The sequence below is a fragment of the Festucalex cinctus genome, chromosome 1 (genome assembly GCF_051991245.1).
Source record: "Festucalex cinctus isolate MCC-2025b chromosome 1, RoL_Fcin_1.0, whole genome shotgun sequence".
In the NCBI taxonomy this organism is placed as follows: domain Eukaryota; kingdom Metazoa; phylum Chordata; class Actinopteri; order Syngnathiformes; family Syngnathidae; genus Festucalex; species Festucalex cinctus.
In genome coordinates, this window is record NC_135411.1 from 13,053,725 (window position 1) to 13,059,976 (window position 6,252).

Genomic DNA, 6,252 nt, shown 5'->3' on the forward strand with positions numbered 1-6,252 from the left:
GGATATCGGACCGGTGCCAGCTCCCTCCTGATTTGGCTGTAATTAACCACGCTGCGCCCTGTTTGTACATGTCGACATGAATAGACGCTCGTTATTTGACTGTGTGCGTGCTTCACCTTGGATCAGGGCCTCAGCAGCTGTCTGTCCTCTGATACGCGTTTATGTCAATACAAGCCCCCCTGCAATCGTGTTTTTTCTTTTAAAAGTGTCTGTGTGATGGCAGAAAAATGAATAAATACAGAGAAGAGATTTCAGAGCGTGTATCAATGGGGAACGTCTTTAATGTTGTGACCTTGGTGTCATTCCTTGCTAGGACAACAGTTGACCTGTAAAAATTGAAAATCAGCAACGTGCGTACAGAGGACACGTTTGCCATCCATTGAACGTCGACGTATTCCTGCGCTCGTACGTACATGACGCATCATGAGGCAAATGTGTGCAGAACAGCAGATGGGTTACATTTCATTTTAGCCGAGTGTTATTGTTCAATAGAGGTGTGTTGATTTCCTCTCAGGGTGATAAAAGAAGGCGATCTCTTATCTGATGCCATCAGAATACCAATACAAGCCGCTGACTTTTTAATATAAAATGTTTGGTGTTTTCAAGCGGAGAAAATTAGTCCGGTATTTAGTTCTGAATGCGTGTTTTGCAGGGCGTTGTATGTCATACGGTTGATATATAAAGTCTACACACCCACGTTCAAATGCCAAGTTTTTGTGATGTAAAAAAAAAAAAAAAAAAAAGACTGTCTTTTCTAACATTAAAGGTAAATGAGGTAATGTGGTTGCACAAGTGTGCACACCCTCTTAGAAATAGTGTTAGTGCTGTCACTATTGTAATATTTTTAGAATCGATTAATCTATTGATTAATCAATCGATTGACTAATTGGATTCATTTTAATTTTGCCATATGTTTTTTTTTCCTGATTAATGTGTATTAACCAGTGATTGGTGTTTATTTCGTTCTTCGTTTTCATATAGTGATGTAAAAAAAAAAAAGAAGGGGGAATTGATGTTGTACTATGTTACCCTTTAGGTCAGGGGTGTCAAACTCATGTTAGCTCAGGGGCTGCATGGAGGAAAATATATTACCAAGTGGGCCACATCGGGAAAAAAACCCGGTATATAACTTAAAAACAATTGCCGTCATTTTTACGGGGATTTTCGTGGGCCAGCCCTAAATTACGGAGCTCAACTGTCATCATATTGTTCCGAAAAATAACACGAATGCAAATGAACGCGACAACGCTTTGCCGGTATAAGTTCCGGACGTGTTAAATCTACTTGCTTTGCATATATATATATATATATATATATATATATATATATTGTTCCCAGAATGCATTGTTAACTCATTTGCTCCCAATAATTTTTTTTAATGTTGTAAGTGTCCCAAAGACGTATTTATACGTTTTTTTTATTTTATTTTTTTTAATGCTAGAGCATACAGAAGGCTTTGATGCAGCCTCTCAACTGTAAAGAACGGTTGCAGAAATGCTAGCTATTACACAAACGGCCAGCAGGTGGCAGCAGAGCAAAGGAGATCAACCAGGGCCAAGGAACAAGCTGTTTTCCCCACCGTTTTAAACAATTTGTAAATAATGATGAAACTTAGGTCTCTTTGCTAATTGCTGCAAAACGGAAACAGATAGAAACATACTTTTTTTTCCTGATGAAAGAAGAGACTTTAATCTTTCTTTTTGTAGGTTCCCTGCTTTTCTAGCAATTGAACACAATATTCTGAGCGAACGACTGATAAATTAGTCTGACTTTACAACTTTATTTATTTTTTAACTTTACAAAATCATCTCGTGGCCTGGATTAAACCCCTTTGTGGACCTGATCCGGCCCGTGGGCCGTATATTTGACAACCCTGCTTTAGGTCATTGTTTTCCAAAGTAAAAACAGTTTTGCAAAAATCTTATTTTGATTAAACACAGTAGATAATTTTTCATAAAGGACTACAAAAATCAGTGAAAAATTGCTGTTGATATGCTGAAATCAAACGATTACTTGATTATTAAAATAGCCGTTGATTAATTTAATAATCGACTACTTTCGGTTACAGCTCTATTACTATTACTCATGTTAGAAGGGAGTCACCACACACTTGTCGCCATTTAAGTTTCTTCTGATTAACCCCAAAGCTCAGATGTTCGACATTATTTTTCAAAGGCATGTTTCAAGAGAAGAATATCATCAATTAGAGAAAATATGGCACAACAGTGACATTACCAAGAACTGGACGTTTCTGGGCGACAAAAAGAAAACGTGGATCGTCACTGATCATCAACACTGAAGGCTGCAGGAATTTAAGTACAAGTGACAAAAAAAAAATAAAAATCACAAATCTTCTTCATGTGTCTGAGCTTTTTGAGTATATGGTCGAGATATTGCAAACAAAAAAAAGAACACGAAGTTTCCCAAACACATGTAGAAAAATGTCCAATGAAAGAAAGGTTGAACTTTTTAGCTATAATACTAAAGATGATGATTTAAATTGAGGCTGTTTCTCTTCAGATAGAATAGGAATTATGAACTGTTCCATATATCAGTCAGGGTAAGCACACAAACTTCAAGCTTCTGCTCGAAAGGAAAATGTCAGAAAAAGCCTACTAGAAAACATGAACTTCATTTGGGTTTAACTCATTCACTCCCAGCCATTTTCACAGAAGCAGTTCCGTTCGCTCCCGGCTGTTTAACTGGATTTTGACTGATTTTGCAAGGCCCACAGAATATTATGTTCTATTCCTTTAAAAGCATGTAACAAAAGAAAGAAAAGGAAAGACTAAAAAGAAAGACTAAAGTCTCTTCTTTCATCAGGAAAAAAATCCTTTGCTCTGCTGCCACCTGCTGGCCGTTTGTGTAATAACTACCATTTCTGCAACCGTTCTTTGCAGTTGAGAGGCTGCATCAAAGCCTTCTGTATGCTCTAGCATAAAAAAACCAAAAAACAAAAACAAAAAACAAACGTATAAATACGTCTTTGGGACACTTAGAACATTAATTATTTATACGTTATTGGGAGTAAATGAGTTAATTAGAAACGTGTTAGTGCCAGGTGAGTGCTGACTTCCCTTTAACATGAGTTTAAATGTCAATTAATTCGGAACACAACCACATCCTAGTTGCGACTCAAAACTAGTGAGAGGGTGTGCACACTTGTGCAACCACATTCTCAGTTAATATTAATCCCGCCCCTTGTAAAGATTTTTAAAAATTAAATTGCGACTACAGTTTGCGAAACTTCCCGCGACGTTGCAGTTATCGTCTTAGATTTGAGGTCTTTGCTACAGGCCATTTTTTGGAAGCCGCTTTTGTGTGACTCACATTCTTAATGATGACAGATGACAAACACGAGGCTAAACCTCACAACGTAATAAGGAGATTGAAGCACGAGACATGAGCAGGCATCAAGCCGCCTGCCATTAGCTGTCCTAAGTGATTGGATGACATTGATCGAAAGGGAGGCCGTAACGACGGGACGCATTCTTTCGTACGGGAAGGTGGCAGCAGGGGAGTGAGTGTAGGCACCGTACAAGATGGGGGGGATCGAGGTGGGCACAGGACGGAATCATGCTTCATCACTTCAAGCTGAAATGGGGAGAAACAAAAAAGCGAATAGTGAATATGTTCTAATGGTGCGTCCAGAGTAGGGCTGAACAATTCATCAAATTCTCATTAACATTGCAATGCTAGTCTCAAATGGAAAAAGCTCAAATTTGGAAAAGAAAGTTAGAAAAAAAAAATAACCTCGACTGCAATTTGGTCGGTCGGTAGGCTTTGATTTATTGATTGATTGATTGATTGATTGATATTGTGCATTGATTCAGTGCTTAAGAATGCAGTCAAGTTAAAGTGATGAAGTTTCGGATTTGTTTGCATTGTTGTTGTAATCTGAATTACAATTTACTGATTGATGTTTGCACTTTTGTTGCCAAATTGTGTGAAATTGTCGTGGTGAATGCTTACAAGTCTGCAAGTTGAAGTGTTTAATTAAACTACCGTATTTTCACGACTATAAGGCGCACCTAAAAGCCTTCAGTTTTTCTAAAGCTGACCATGCGCCTTATAATCCAGTGCGCCTTATATATGGATCAATATTGAGCCGCAACAGGTCTTGCTGTCAAGACGCTATCGGTGACCCTGCACGATCGGCAGAAGATCCCGCCATCTTGGATCGCTAGCTAATACTAATACTTTAGCTAAGAGAAAATAATAAAACAGCTGTTTATTCATTTTGGGAGTGAATGGAGTTGTCAGAAATCTGGTTTGTAATCTATTAATAAAATTTGACTGACCTATCTGACTGTTTTGTTGACATTCCCTTTAGCGCAGCACCATCTAATGGATGCATAACGTGACCCCAGCCTCTACTGTAGCGCCTTATATATGGAAAACGTTTTAAAATATGTCATTCATTGAAGGTGCGCCTTATAGTGCGGAAAATACGGTAAACAACTCCAACTCAAGTGGATGAGCAAACTGGCTTTCATATGAAGCCATGATTAATTTGCCTTAGTTTTAGACCCCCAAAAAGTGCATAATAAAACTGACGGGTTTTTTTCCCATCATAATACATATTCATTTGTTGTTCGTATTTGTTTAAAAATACATGGGAAGAGGACCTTGAAAAGATGATCACATATTTTATTATAACATAGTATTTTTCAAAATCGTTCAGCCCTAGTCTGGTGTCTCACAAAATAATTAAATATGTATAAATAAATATATTTTACATTTTTGAAGGATTTTAAAAAAGCTCGATTGATTTAGCTGATAAATAAAACGACAGATGTTGGATATTATGTTGATTTCATTTGCCCCAATAGGGACGCTTTCTGGAGCTTTGACATGGCTGTGCGGTTGCTAGGCAACCAGCAAGACTCCCAATACTTGACTGAGCTTAGTCAAGACGGATAGACTCATGCTTGCAACTCTTAAAATACGATGTTGTTCCCCTTTTGAAATATGAAATAATGATATATAATAATGATGTACTCATTCTTTTTTTTGTTTTTTTTTGCTTTAAAATTGCAGAGGGACCAATTGAGTATTCCATCAAAGTTTCTTCAGCACTTTTATTTGCGTCCTTTCAGAACTGTTTTTGTAACCATGGTTTTCATTTGCCTTGTGTTTTTAAACAGGGAATGCATTACAGAATCACATTTAGTGCAACTCTCTAGATGCTATAAAAAAATAAAATAAAAAAAAATTCTGTGGAAAAAAAAGAATAAAAAAAAAAAAGAGACAAACGTGGACATAATTAAAAATCCAAATCAACTCGATTCAGCAAGCCATCCAAGGAACATTACGTTCAACTGTCATTTTTGCACAGAACCATGCAAGGGGACAGAATGTTTTTTTTTTTTTTTTTCCTTTCTTCCCTTTCTCACTTTCTACCGTTTACACCAGCAGCCCTCGAGACATGCCATTATCAGGAGAGCACGGGGAGCTCTAATTAGTGGTGCTGAGGAAGGTACACTACATTTTCCCCACTCTTGTGTACGGGTGTGCAGCATCCAGCGAAAAGTGAACTCATTTTCATACAAACACACATAAAACACACTTTCGCTCGCTCTCGGAACACCCCCCCCCCCCCCCCTCCCCCCTCCACGGTGTTAGTAAAAATAGAAAAGAAAAAGATTCTCAAAACAAGGTTGCTGAATGGAGGCCGCGTTATGCATCATTTTAAGACGATTTCTTTTGATATTCGGAGAGGAATGTATCTGAAAAGGGAATGCAATGCTGTAGTCAGACTGTTAACATCGTAAAAAAGCTCTGAAATTAGTAATTAAATAACCCTCTACTATTTATACATTCAGGCACTGAAAAATCACATGTCAATATGTAACTAAAAAAGATAGTCGCTCTCGTTTTCCCTTGGTAAGAACAAGGAAGCTTGAAACCTTGAAGTTGGCAATTGTGTAAATTGTTTTCCTACCCAGTAGTTAACGCCTTTTTGCCCCGCTCGCGTTCCTCCTCGGCCGTTTTAGTGCAGTCTCCAACGCCGTGAGGCCTTTTGCGCTAACCTACGGGAAAGAATCCATGACGGCAGTCTTTTGAAAGGGAAATCCAAAAGTTTTGTCTCACCCTCCTCACCGAATACCAGCAGACGTTCCCCCCCCCCCCCCCCCCAAGACAGGTAGGCCGCCCTGATCCCCCTCCCCCTCCCCCCAGGTGGTTAAGGACTCTCCGGTGTGATAGCCAGCTCTCACCCCAGCGACCCTGACCTCAGTCAATTTTTAAGGG

At 38.6% G+C, this 6,252-nt stretch overlaps 1 protein-coding gene across 3 annotated transcripts in view; it reads right to left on the reverse strand.

Moving 5' to 3' along the window:
• Positions 1 to 6,157: 6,157 nt before the first annotated feature.
• The window catches only part of kcnn1a (potassium intermediate/small conductance calcium-activated channel, subfamily N, member 1a), a 118,152-nt gene continuing 118,057 nt past the window's right edge, over positions 6,158 to 6,252 (reverse strand). For all 3 annotated transcript variants that reach the window (XM_077517698.1, XM_077517690.1, XM_077517706.1), the window contains exon 9: positions 6,158 to 6,252. This exon is cut by the window's right edge and continues 650 nt beyond it. The gene's annotated coding sequence lies outside the window, so the exon portion shown is untranslated.